Raw genomic sequence first — 14565 nt, forward strand, 5'->3', positions numbered from 1 at the left:
ATTCACTAGTAATTTTATTCCTTTGGAAAAACTGATGATGATGGAGTTAGTTAAGATTAAAGAAGTTCTTTTGATATCTCAGCCTGAATTCAGCAGCTTGGGATTCTAGTTTAAGTACAAGAATTTGATGATTAATCATCTTCATTCTTCCTCTTCTGGGACTTAAATATTACTCTTAGATTTAGTTAAAATGTTCCCGTACTAATACTATCAAAGGGACTTGAAAATAACTTTGGAGTTTTGGGATCTAATTTAACTGGGAAATAATAGGATCCACAGTGCTAATATCTAAGTGAAGCTGAACTCTTTATGAGGCATGAATACATTTGAAATCTTTTCCTCTTGATCTTGTTGAATATTAAGACACAGAAATTAGGGTTGTAGAAGAGATCATAGATGAGTCTCTTGTCAAAACTCTGATTATAGATGAAAACAGGAAAACTTCCTTTCCAAAACTATTTTTTTTTTTTAATTTAGCAGAAGAGACAAGATAGCATATAGTTCTTTTGCTTCTTAGCCCAGTAAGGTCTGTGACATGGCTCTTGTACAGAAGCTTTGGGTTTTAAAAAAATTGTTGTTTACTAATGCCCTGGGTAGTGGATTGGTGAATACTATGTTGCAATGCCAAGATTCCCCAATTGTCGCTATTGACAGCTCTTGGCTGAGTCTCTAGGACTCGCCCTTGGCAGAAGACAGTTTCCTTGGCCAAAGTCACCCCATCCCAGGTAGGGAGGGCAGACCACATCCCACACTTGGTCCTCATATGGGCATGAAGGCTCAGTTTCTACCTAACATAGGATGATACTGCAGGAACAGCCTTGTTCCAGAGCTTCTTATGTGATTCCCTGAGGCTTCTTTTGAGATTGCTTCAATGTTCATCTTCTTCCTCTGGCCAGTCTTTTTTTCTTCTCTTCTACAAATATCCATTTTGTGAGTACACCTTAGCGGACCAGCCCCACAAATCTACACCTTCAAGTGCTCTACCTGGAGACCTGATCTGTACTATCTTCTTTTTTTGTGGGTATATGTTTAACTTTTTTTAAAAATTTTTTATTTTATTTTAATTAAAAATCATAAATTTACATAGGGCAATGTTGTTTGATTCATTCTGTTATTTTTTCCCCTTCCCCCCTCCCCTCTTTTCCCTCTATACAGTCCTTTCTTCCTCCATTCTTATTACCCTCCTTATCCCTAACCCTAACCCTAACCCTAACCCTAACACTAACCCCCTACCCCTTATATGTCCTCATTCGCTTATCAGCGAGATCATTCGTCCTTTAGTTTTTTGAGATTGGCTTATCTCACTTAGCATGATATCCTCCAATTTCATCCATTTGCCTGCAAATGCCATAATTTTGTCATTCTTCATGGCGGAGTAATATTCCATTGTATATATATGCCACAGTTTCTTTATCCATTCAGCAACTGAAGGGCATCTAGGTTGGTTCCACAATCTGGCTATAGTGAATTGAGCAGCTATGAACATTGAGGTGGCTGTATCTCTGTAGTATGCTGCTTTTAAGTCCTTTGGGTATAGGCCAAGGAGTGGGATAGCTGGGTCAAAAGGTGGTTCCATTCCAAGCTTTCTGAGGAATCTCCATACTGCTTTCCAGAGTGGCTGCACTAATTTGCAACCCCACCAGGAATGTATGAGTGTACCTTTTTCCCCACATCCTCGCCAACACCTATTGTTGCTTATGTTCTTAATTATCACCATTCTAATTGGGGTGAGATGAAATCTTAGGGTAGTTTTGATTTGCATTTCTCTTATTACTAGAGATGTTGAACATTGCTTCATGTATCTGTTGATTGCTTGTACATCTTCTTCTGTGAAGTGTCTGTTCATTTCCTTAGCCCATTTGTTGATTGGATTATTTGTATTCTTGGTGTAGAGTTTTTTGAGTTCTTTATAGATTCTGGAAATTAGTGCTCTATCTGAAGTAGGAGTGGCAAAGATATGCTCCCACTCTGTAGGCTCTCTCTTCACATTACTGATAGTTTCCTTTGCTGAGAGAAAACTTTTTAGTTTGAATCTATCCCAGTTGTTGATTCTTGCTTTTATTTCTTCTGCTATGGGAGTCCTGGTAAGGAAGTCTGATCCTAAGCCAACAAGTTGAAGGTTTGGACCTACTTTTTCTTCTATAAGATGCAGGGTCTCTGGTCTGATTCTGAGGTCCTTGATCCATTTTGAGTTCAGTTTTGTGCAGGGTGAGAGATAGGGGTTTAATTTCATTCTGTTGCATATGGTTTTCCAGTTTTCCCAGCACCATTTGTTGAAGAGGCTATCTTTTCTCCATTGCATATCCTTGGCCCCTTTGTCTAGTATGAGAAAATTGTATTTATTTGGGTTTGTGTCCGTGTCCTCTATTCTGTACCATTGACCTACCTGTCTATTTTGGTACCAATACCATGCCGTTTTTGTTACTATTGCTTTGTAATAAGAGTTGAAGATCTGGTATTGTGATACGCCCTGCTTCGCTCTTTCTACTGAGGATTGCTTTAGCTATTCTGGGTTTCTTATTCTTCCAGATGAATTTCATAATTGCTTGCTCTATTTCTGTAAGGTACATCATTGGGATTTTAATTGGAATTGCATTGAATCTGTATAGCACTTTTGGTAGTATGGCCATTTTGACAATATTAATTCTTCCTATCCATGAACATGGGAGATCTTTCCATCTTCTAAGGTTTTCTTTAATGTCTTTCTTTAGTGTTGTATAGTTCTCATTGTAGAGGTCTTTCACCTCTTTTGTGAGATTGATTCCCAAGTATTTTATTTTTTTCGAGGCTATTGTGAATGGGATAGTTTTCCTAATTTCTCTTTCTGAAGATTCATCACTTACGTATAAGAATGCATTGGCTTTATGAGCATTGATCTTGTAACCTGCTACTTTACTGAATTCACTCATGAGTTCTAAAAGTTTTCTGGTGGAATTTCCAGGTTCCTCTAAATATATAATCATGTCATCAGCGAACAGGGATAGTTCGAGTTCCTCTTTTCCAATTCGTATCCCTTTAATTTCTTTGGTTTGTCTAATTGCTCTGGCTAGAGTTTCAAGAACAATGTTGAATAGACGTGGTGAAAGAGGGCATCCCTACCTTGTTCCTGTTTTTAGGGGGAATGCTTTCAGTTTTTCACCATTTAGAATGATATTGGCCATGGGCTTAGCGTAGATGGCCTTCACAATGTTAAGGAATGATCCCACTACCCCAATTTTTTCTAGTGTTTTGAGCATGAAGGGATGTTGTATTTTATCGAATGCTTTTTCTGCATCTATTGAAATAATCATGTGATTCTTAACTTTTAGTCTGTTGATATGGTGAATGACATTTATTGATTTCCGGATGTTGAACCAACCTTGCATCCCTGGGATGAAACCCACTTGCTCGTGGTGCACTATCTTTTTAATATATTTTTGTATGCGATTTGCTAAAATTTTGTTGAGAATTTTTGTGTTGATGTTCATTAAGGATATTGGTCTGAAATTTTCTTTCCTCGATGTGTCTCTGTCTGGTTTAGGTATCAGGGTGATATTGGCTTCATAGAATGAGTTTGGGAGGGTTCCCTCCTCTTCTACTTCATGGAATACTTTGAGAAGTATTGGAATGAGCTCTTCTTTAAAGGTTTTGTAGAACTCGGCTGAGAACCCATCTGGTCCCGGACTTTTCTTTGTTGGTAGGCTTTTGATGACTTCTTCTATTTCAGTACTTGAAATTGATTTATTTAAGTTGTGTATGTCCTCCTTGTTCAGTTTAGGCAATTCATTTGTCTCTAGAAACTTGTTGATGTCTTTGAGGTTTTCTGTTTTGTTGGAGTATAGATTTTCAAAATAGCTTCTAATTATGTTTTGTATTTCACTTGTGTCTGTTGTGATATTTCCTTGTTCATTCCGAATTTTAGTAATTTGAGTTTTCTCCCTCTTTCTCTTTGTTAGTGTGGCTAAGGGTTTATCAATTTTGTTTATTTTTTCAAAGAACCAACTATTTATTTTGTCAATTTTTCTGATTGTTTCTTTTGTTTTAATTTCGTTGATTTTGGCTCTGATTTTAACTATTTCCTGTCTTCTACTACTTTTGGTGTTAGTCTGCTCTTCTTTTTCTAGGGCTTTGAGCTGTAATGTTAAGTCATTTATTTGTTGATTTCTACTTCTTTTGTTGAATGTGCCCCATGAAATAAATTTTCCTCTAAGTACTGCTTTCATAGTGTCCCAGAGATTTTGATATGATGTGTCTTTGTTCTCATTTACTTCTAAGAATTTTTAAATTTCCCTCCTGATATCTTCTGTTATCCATTCATTGTATAATAGTGTATTATTTAATCTCCAAGTATTGGAGAAGTTTCTGTTTTTTATTCTGTCATTTATTTCTAATTTCAGTCCATTATGATGTGATAGAGTACAAGGTAGTATCTCTATCTTCTTGTATTTGCTAACAGTAGCTTTGTGGCATAAAACATGGTCTATTTTAGAGAAGGATCCATGTGCTGCTGAGAAGAAAGTGTATTCATTCTTTGTTGGATGGTATATTCTATATAAGTCAATTAAGTCTTAATTGTTGATTGTGTTATTGAGATCTATGGTTTCTTTATTCAATTTTTGTTTGGACGATTTATCCAGCGGTGAGAGAGGTGTGTTAAAATCACCTAGTATTATTGTGTTGTGGTCTATTTGATTTCTGGAATTGAGAAGGATTTGTTTGGCGTACATGGATGAGCCAATGTTTGGGGCATAGATATTTATGATTGTTTTGTCTTGCTGATTTATGCTTCCCTTAAGCAGTATGTAATGTCCTTCTTCATCCCTTCTGACTCATTTTGGCTTGAAGTCCACATTATCTGAAATGAGGATGGATACTCCAGCTTTTTTGCTGTGTCCGTGTGCATGGTATATTTTTTCCCATCCTTTCACCTTTAGTCTATGGGTATCTTTTTCTACGAAATGAGTCTCTTGCAGGCAGCATATTGTTGGATCTTTCTTTTTAATCCAATCTGCTAGTCTGTGTCTTTTGATTGATGAGTTCAGGCCATTAACATTCACAGTTATTATTGTGATATGATTTGTATTCCTAGTCATTGGACTCATTTTTGTTTTTTGACATGATTTGGTTTCTCCTTTATTTGGCTATTCCTTTAGGCTAGTTCCTCCTGTTGCTGACTTACATTGTTGTTTTTCATCTCTTCCTCATGGAATATTTTGCTGAGAATGTTGTGTAATGCTGGCTTTCTTTTTGTAAATTCCTTTAGCTTTTGTTTATCATGGAAGGATCTTATCTCATCGTCAAATCTGAAAGTAAGTTTTGCTGGGTATAAGATTCTTGGTTGGCATCCATTTTCTTTCAGGGCTTGGTAAATGTTGTTCCAGGCCCTTCTAGCTTTTAAGGTCTGGATTGAAAAATCTGCTGATATTCTTATTGGTTTCCCCCTGAATGTAATCTGATTCTTTTCTCTCGCGACCTTTAAAATTCTGTCTTTATTTTGTATGTTAGGCATTTTCATAATAATGTGCCTTGCTGTAGGTCTGTTGTAATTTTGCATATTTGGAGTCCTATAAGCCTCTTGTACTTGGTTTTCCATTTCATTCTTCAGATTTGGGAAATTTTCTGATATTATTTCATTGAATAGACTGTTCATTCCTTTGGTTTGTTTCTCTAAGCCCTCCTCAATCCCAATAATTCTTAAATTTGGCCTTTTCATGATATCCCATAATTCTTGTAGATTCTGTTCATGATTTCTTACCATCTTTTCTGTTTGGTCAACTTTGTTTTCAAGATTAAGTATTTTGTCTTCAATATCTGAGGTTCTGTCTTCCAGGTGATCTATCCTATTGGTTATGCTTTCTATGGTGTTTTTCACTTGGTTTATTGTTTCCTTCATTTCAAGGATTTCTGTTTGGTTTTTTTTCAGTATCTCTAACTCTTTATTGAAATGTTCTTTTGCTTCCCTTATTTGCTCTTTTAACTGTTGATTGGTGTGTTCATTTAATGCCTGCATTTGTTCTTTCATCTCCTCGTTTGCTTCCCTGATTGTTTTAAGTATGTACATTCTGAACTCCTTTTCGGACATTTCTTCTGCTGTGCTGTCATTGGGTTTTTTTGATATAGTATCTACGTTTGTTTGGGACATTTTCTTCCCTTGTTTTCTCATATTGGTCAGATGTCAGTGGGACTCTGTGATATTGTAGATTTCCTCTATTGGCTTATAGTGTCCCTGTAGATTTCCAGTGTATCACCTACCAGCCTTCAGTAGCCTGAAGTCTTGGATTAACTTGATAATGTAGTGCTTCCGAAGAATGCTGCCCCTAGCCCGCTACTGGTTCCAGGGAGAGAGACCTGGAGAGGTCTCTTGCTGCCCAGCCCTGGTCCCAGAGGCTGGTTGCAGGTCAGAGGTCTCCACTGGCTTGGGGACTTGTGGCTGGCTCTGTGTAGACAGGCTCTCACTGGGCGGTTTGCCCCAAGAAGCTAGCCTAGGAAGATGCTTCCTGCCGGAGGGGGCTGGGCTGCTTGGGGAAGTCCCTGGTGCCCTGTGCTGGTCACTGAAGCAAACTGCGGGTGGGCCGGAGCTGGCAGCGGGGTGGGCAGGAGCTGGCCGGGGCGGGCCGGAGCTGGCCACGCTGGTTCTGTGCAGAAGGGCTCTCACTGGGGGGCCTGCTCCTCGAGGCTGGAGAATCTGTCCCTGTGGGAGGAGCCCACTGACAGAGTGCACAGAGCTGCCTGGGGGAGACTCTATCTGCCCTGTCCTACTCTAATAAGCCACTCGAATCTGGGCCTGCCGCCCAGCTGAGCTTCACTGGGTGGGGGAGACTCACCCAGTGGTTCTATTTTAGTCCGAGTCTCTCAATGCCTCCCCTTCTTGAATCCTGGGTTCTGGAGCGACTGGAGATGCAGTCACCCTCTAGTCCGCCATCTTGGATCGCCCCGCGGAAAAAGCCTGCAGCTGGAGGGGGACAAGGTTGCCTGGAGAGGTCTCTGGCTGCCCAGCCCTGGTCCCAGAAGCTGCTTGCGTGTCGGAGGTCTCCGCTGGCTTGGGGACTTGTGGCTGGCTCTGTGTCGAGAGGCTCTCACTGGGCGGTCTGCCCCAAGAAGCTAGCCTAGAGAGGTGCTTCCTGCCGGAGGGGGCTGGGCTGCCTGTACTATCTTCTAAGTTTGAACAGCTTCATGCTATGTTCAAGAAGAATAAGTATATATATTTTCCCATTGGGATTTAAGCCTAAATTGACATCATTGCCTAAAATCCTGTGAAGTTCCTACTTTTTAATTAAGAACATCACAGAAAGATGACACTATAAGAGATATCTTTTATAGCTTTGCACCTTAAAGTGTGACCCCCCTCCATCACTTTAGTAACAGTACTGAAAGGAAAGAAGTGATAAAAGGTCACTAATTAAAAGAGTGAAAAGAGGAGCAAAGGAAAAAAAAAAAAAAAAGAATTGAACAGTCTGTCTTGAACATAAGAATTCTTTTTACTTTTCTCTTATGACAAAAAGAGATATTCTAATCTTGATTGCCTTATATCTGTACAGATCCTTCTGCTAATAGCCTAGTGGCTGGTACATAATAACACTGATAAATTTTTCTTTATTTTCATGAAATCTTGATTCTATGCATATCTACTGGGCCCAAACTGAAGTGATTTGATGTGATCTATACTCACATTTGCAAAGGCAACTTTGCCTAGTGGGACTGAATGAATAAATCATAGTCCACCATGGCCATCTTTGATATTCTTGTGGAAACAACACCAGAAAAGCAAAAATTTCAAAAATACTTTTTTCCATCTACTCTCTTCCATGTATAATTTTGCAAAGAAAATGTTCATCTTCTACTATATATTTTATTTTGACCAAATTCACACTAGCAGTGCATGTTGAAGAAACCATTATTTGCATGTGTGGTGCAATAAATTTTTATGTGTAATTGACAAATGAATATGTGAATACTTGTTCCAATTATCCTGATTACTTTATTGATGCAGATATAGTCAAATTAATTTCTTTTATTCTGGTTTTTACACAATTAGACAAACAAAATAATAGTATTTCCTTGACTATAATTTGCCACGGCACAAGATCATGTCAGGGAGAATGAACAAATATTAGCAAAATGTGTAAAGTGAACAGGAATCTGGGGAGATAAATTAATAAATTTAACTTATATGAGTTTTGGCAACTCAGCTCTCCCTCCTGTATTAGTCTGTTTTCCATAACTTATAGCAAAATACCTGAGGCTGTCTCAATCATGAAGGAAAAAGTCCTTTTGATATCTCAGCCTGAATTCAGTAGGCTTGCTGCTTTTGATGCTGATGGTTCAAACACCATGGAACTGACTCTGGTGAGGGCCTCCCTGGCTGCATAACCTCATGGTACATGGCATCATCATGGTGGAGAGTGTGCAAGAGGGAGAGACCATATAGCAAGATGAAGCCAGAGAGTAACAGTGTTCCTATGAGAACTACTATATTAATCCCTTCCAAGGAATACCTCGAAGGCCTGACTAATTCTCCTTAGGGCCCACTTACTAAAGACCCTGCAACTAAACATCTCCACATGGGGAACCAAGCCTCTAGCATATCAACCCTGGGGACAAACCATAACATCTCCCAGGTACATGTAACATGTCATTTTCAGGGCTTATTCACCTTCTCATGACCTCTTTTATGAAAGAAAAAATTCCTAAAATAAACCACCTCAATTCTGTTTCTCTAGCCATTTTTTCTGTTTCTTTTCAGGTTCAATAAATGTCATCTGTGATTGTTGTTCTCATTATTTTATTTCTAGGTGTTTAAAAATATATTTTTCCTATCATGAGGGCAAAATTTTTCTCCTTATCAATTGTAGTCCCTTATTTCTGATATATAGGAATGCTATTAATATTAGTATATTTTACCTGGCCATAACTATCATCAACTTTATGAAATTTACAGTTGTTTCTCTGTTTTTTTCCTCCTAGGTATTTGATAATATTACTTGCAATTAACAATAATTTTGTGTCTAACTTTTCAATAATTTTATCTCATTTCTGTTTTGTGCCTCATTTTATTAGCCGATATTTTTAGAACAATGTTAAATAGTAAGGGAGATAGCAAAATTCTCATGTTTACAGTGGGACTGTTTCTAGTGTTTTACAATTAGGGATGATGTTGATTTTGGGTTTGGTAAATAGTATGTTGAGAAATTCTCTTTTACTAGTTTATCACTTATTTGTAATATCTTACAATATTATATGCCATTTCTCTTAGTTTTTCTAGTTTTTTTCTGTATTGGTTGACTCTCCATTCTCATACTATCTCATTTGCCTTAAATAAATTTGCCAAGGATATGTACATTTTGTTTATTGAAAAACCAGGTTGTGGCTCAGTGGTAGAGACTTGCTTCACATGTGTGAGGCACTGGGCTTAATTCTCAGAACTGCATGTGAAGAAATGAATAAAATAAAGTTTCATCAACAACTAAAATAAAAAAAATTAGAAAAGAAAAACTAGGTCTTGAGTTTATTTTCTAAGTTATTTCTGTATTTCTTTTTAAATTGACTTTTATGTTTATTATTTCATTTTCATTGTTTTCTTTATTTAGATATTTTATTTGTATGCTTAATTTATTTTCCTTCTTTATAATTAAATCAAAACATAAATTTAAGGTTACAAGGGCTGGAGAGATAGCTCAGCTGGTAGAGTGCTTGCCTCACAAGCACAAGGCCCTGAGTTCGATCTCTAGTACCGCAAAAAAAAAAAAAAAAAAAAAAAAAAAAAAAAAGAAAGAAAAAGGTTACATTTGCTTCTGAGTATAAGTTTTGTCATATACCTTAGGTTTTGATAAAACAGTGAAGTCTTTTTATTTTCTGAGTAATCTGTTTGGGGATTGAATTTCTTATTCACTCTAGTTTTTATATGGAGACATTAATCTATTTCCCAAATGACTTTTGTTTTTGCTCATACTTTTATTATTAAATTCTAGCTTTATTGTTTTCTATTCAGAAAATGTGACCAGTTCAGTTTCTCCTTTTTGGAATTTCTTAAGTTTGTCTTTATGGTTTAGAATATGATTGCTTTTATATTGTTTCACTTTACAATGCAGATTTATTCTCTGAGAAGGACTGAGGTTATGATATATGTTCATGAATTTAGTCTTATTAATTGCTTTGAATGTGTCCTTTTCTCTACTTGGTTGATTAGAGGTTGAGAGAGTTGTATAATTCTCACAGAGAATTGAGAGAGGTTGAGAGAGTTGTATAATTCTCATCTTTATTGTAGTTGTACTTTTATCAATAAAACTTTCCTTAACATTTAGTCCTTTTGGGCCTTTAGTTATCTGAAATTAATAAGTATTTCTGTGGCATTTCTTGCTAGTTTTTCCCTGAAGCTTTATTTTAATCATAATTTTGCTTTTAACTGTCTTAAATTTGTTGTAGGTTGTTTCTTTTAAATCAGTTTATATCATTATTTAATTGATTTTAAAATAACAATATACATATTTTTAATTTCTAAGCATTTTAGTTTCAAATCTCTTTTCATCCCTCCCCAAAAAGACATGGGTTGGTACAGTAAAGGAGATACAAACATGAGAGTCACATGTCTGCTGCACTGACACTTATCAAAATTGGGATTCGTAAGTGGGGTTTCCAAACAGGACTTTAGCAACAGGTTACTCTTGAAGAGGTTTACAGGAGTCAAACAAGCCTGCTAATACAGTATGTACAGATACCCGATTCTGGAACTAATCTACAGGGACATCCTAATATCCACCCCTTCTATCCCCAGAAAAATACTAAAATACCCCCAAAGTGCATTAGTTTTGTTTATATCGAAACAGCTTTCCTTTGCCCCATCCCACACTTAAACCCTCCCACCCCATTTGAGATTGGCCTCAAGTCTATTTTAAGCAGGAAGTCATTAACAGAACAATATTTTGAGATATAATTGAGATACAATTCTTGAAAACATTATGCAAAGGGAAAGAATATAGTTCCAAAAGAAAGCATATTGTATGATTCCATTTATATGAAATTCAAGAGTTGGTAAATCGATAGACTGAAAATAGGTTATTTTATAATATAATTTTTTTTTTTTTTTAGAATAAATATAACTTTATTCTTTATCCAGTAGATCTCAGTGGAAAGTCCAACAGTAACAGGTGCGCCAGCAGGCTCCGGGAGATGAGTCCCCAGCCCCGGGGCCAGGCAGAGCCAGCTCTCCCAGCCCAGAGGTGCAGGGGTAAGGGAAGGGGATTCCCCATATACCAGTCCTGCGGGAAAAGAAGGGAGCACAGGTGTGGGGCAAGCCAGGATTGGGGGACAGGCCAGGGAAATGGAGGAACTCAGGCTAAGAGTATCAGCCCGTCAATTGTTGCGCAGGCACGTGTGTGTGTGCGTGTGTGTGTGTGTGTGTGTGTGTGTGTCCAGGGGCCCCTTGGGGGTGCTGGCTGTAAGGCTGGGGGCAGGGGCAACTCAGACCCACTGGCTGGCCCCTTCACAGTGGGGCTGGGGGCTTGGATGATGTGGGTCCAGACAGAGACATTGTAGAGCACTCACTCTACATGTCCCCAGGGACCCCAGCCCTTCTCCCTACCCCACTTCCATTGGGTGGAGGCAGATGCCAAAGGCCAGGACCCCCCGCCCCAAGGGTTGCACACCCAGCGGTTAGGCAAAGTACAAAGGGGGCTTGATGCTCCCCCTGCTGAGGGGAAGTCAGGCCTTGGAAAGTTAGTACATAACAGTATTAAAGAGATAACTGAAGAGGAAGGCTGAGGAGGAGGGCTGGAGGGACAGGGACACGGAGGGAGAGGGGGAGCCCTTCTGAGCCACTCCCCTCCCCCAGGACCCACCCGCCTCCAGTTCTGGATCCAGCGCCCCCCAATACACAGCACAGATTCCTTCATTATAAATGTGCTTAAAATGAAAATTCTTATTAAAAAAATCAAAACAAAAAAATTAAAAAACAAAACCAGAGAGAATTAATACCTGGGTGTTGGTATGGCAGGGTATAACAGGGGGAACCCCCCACCCCGGCAACCCCTCTGTCACCAACTGAGGCAGGGGCAGGTTCCCAACTGGGGAGCAATGGCTTGAGTTCCGAGGATGGGGAGCCAGGTCCCAGCATTGCTGGTGATGAAGACGTGGCAAGGTGGCCAGGGCTGTCTCGACAAACATAAGGTCCAGGCCTGGGTCTTCTCTCAGCTCACTGCCTGGCCCCTGACATCAGCACAGGCTGCAGAGCAGGGCAGTCCATCACAAGCCCGGGCCTTTGTCCAAAGAGTTGCTGCCTCCTCCCTCCTGTCCCCTGGGAAGGTCCCCAGTTCTGTCTGGGAGGCCGAAGGGGTCAGGGCTGGCAGGGTTGCATGGTTGGTAGGAGGCAGAGAGAGCCAGGACATGGGGCCAGGGTTGTGTCAAAGGGGTATGGCGGTCATGGCAAGTGGTGGCTGGGCTGCTTCTGTTGGAGCTGGGGCTGAGGCTGGGGCTACAGCTGCCTGGTCAGGGGGCCAGGCCACCCCCGTCCCTTCCCCCAGCTGTCCGCTCAGAGTGTCCAAGCCCTCCGATGTCCAAGCATTTCCTGGATAAGAGGTGGCATGGAGCCTGGGATCTCCATCTTCAGGGTGATCACTCGCTCAGCCTCCTTGGCGTTGATGCTTCACAGGTCCGTGATCTTCATCAGCACGTTGGGGAACATGTGGGGACAACTGGGCCTCCGTTTCCGCACATAGACCTTCAGTGCCTCAAGCAGTGGTTCCTGCAGCATGTCTACCCTGTCTGGCTGCTCCAGGTCCTGCTGGTCTCCGCAGATGAGGCAGATGGCACTGAGCAGACCAGTCTTAGCATCATCCATCTCCAGGGGCAGCAGCTGGTTGGTTGGCAAAGACCAGGTCCGTGAGGGGGCCGAAGCCAGCGTTGTGCATCTGGGTCTGATTCAGGGTCAGCCCGTCCGAGAAGGTCATTGTGTCCTGCTCAGGTGTGTACCGTGTGCAGATCCCAGGATCAGGATGTCCAGGCAGGCAGCCTTGAGGAGGGTGATCTGGTCGGCAATGGTGAGGGTGGTAAAACTGGGAAGCTGCTTGGCGAACTCCACAGTCTTAATGATGCATTTGGTGGAGAGTTCACAGAACTTGTCCCAGAGGTCAATGTCCAGAGACACACGCTGTTCTGAGCTGTTGTTCGTAGTATATTTGCTCAGCTGGCAGAGGGCAGGGAAGGTTTCCTGGTGGGCCTTGTGCACCTTCTCAATGAGCTCCCCCACCTCAGGCGTCAAGGTGTAGCTCTTGGAGTACTTGGGCTTGGGCACCTCCTTCTTGTTTCAGTCGTTCCTCACAGACTCCCGGGACATGCCCACTTCGAAGCACTTCTGCAGCTGGCAGTACTGGCAGCAGTTCCGGGTCACCTTGTTGATGATGCAGTTCTTGTCCCGGTGACGTGTACACCATGTTCTTCTGGATACTGTGGTGGAAGAAACCCTTGCAGACCTGACTCCATAGTGGTAGCCTGAGGATTTGTCTTGACAGACAAAGCAAGGCTTGTTGATGTGAGGCAGAGGGGGTGGTGAGGGAGGGCTGGGCACTATCTCTTTGGAACTGCTGCTCTGGGTCTCGATGGTGGCTGGGGATGGTGTGCTGTATCCGCTAACTGGAAGTTGGTGCTGGAGAGTGGTCAGAGGACCTGGTGGGGAGAGTCCACCCAGCATAGGAGGGAAGAAGAAGGCATAGGGGGGCACTGGGTACCCATTTAGATGCCCTCCCCCAGGTGTTGGGCAGGAGCTGCTGTTGCTGGCCATGCCAAGTGGCAGGTCAGAAGGACAGGCAGACAGTCTGGCAGGGTGCTGTGGCAGGCTTCAGGCTGCCTCTCCTTGGGACATTGTGCCGGGCCCAGAGGGGGTTTGGGTGGTCAGCCCACACCCCTCTTTTGTCCTGAAGCTGCTGTCCAATGTCAACAAACCAATGTCAACCTTCTGGAGCCCCCACCCTAGTCGGAGGCCAGGAGGGTTGGAGGATATCCCAAGACTCAGTCCTTTGGTCAGCAGTTCTGTGAACTGTCACTTTACTGGGAAGGTTCAGAGTTGGTCTTCAGGGTACCAAAAGGATTGCCACTCCTCAATGGGTCCCGGCTAGGTGGCTGGGGGTTGGGGGCATGGCCTGTGGTGCTCGCAGCAGGGAGACGCAACACGTCAGTAGAGTCAGCGGGCACGGTGTCTGTCCTAACTTGGCGCCTGGGCGCTGCTTGGCGTCAGGGTTGTGGGGTCCCGGGAGAGGAGCCATCCGGGGGGCCGTGGCTCGGGGGGCAGCGACTCGGGGGCACGGGGTGATGGCAGCGGCTGTGGTGAGTCACTTGTGGAGCTAATTGTTTTTAATAGATGTTTTCATACCTGCCTCTTATTTTTTAATTATTTATTTCATAGTTTTATAATAAAACAAGATGAAATAAATAACTTTTAAATACATAACAAGTACAACTTTTGAATAACATGTTTTAACATTGCCTGTTTATATGTGTTGAGTCTTCTGCAGGCTGGATAATTAGAAAATCTGCAAACTCATGTGAATTTGGTGAAGAGATTTCTCAGACCCCTTCCCACTCTTTTCCAGTTGCTAT

The 14565-nt window shown here is 41.4% G+C and overlaps 1 pseudogene across 1 annotated transcript; it reads right to left on the reverse strand.

Annotated features, from left to right (window-relative positions):
- Positions 1–12052: 12052 nt before the first annotated feature.
- LOC306654750 (retinoic acid receptor alpha-like) lies at positions 12053–14204 on the reverse strand (annotated as a pseudogene). Its single transcript has one exon. The product of its transcript is annotated as a retinoic acid receptor alpha-like (transcript).
- Positions 14205–14565: the final 361 nt, after the last annotated feature.

This window comes from Sciurus vulgaris (genome assembly GCF_902686455.1).
Source record: "Sciurus vulgaris genome assembly, chromosome: 2".
NCBI classification, from domain to species: domain Eukaryota; kingdom Metazoa; phylum Chordata; class Mammalia; order Rodentia; family Sciuridae; genus Sciurus; species Sciurus vulgaris.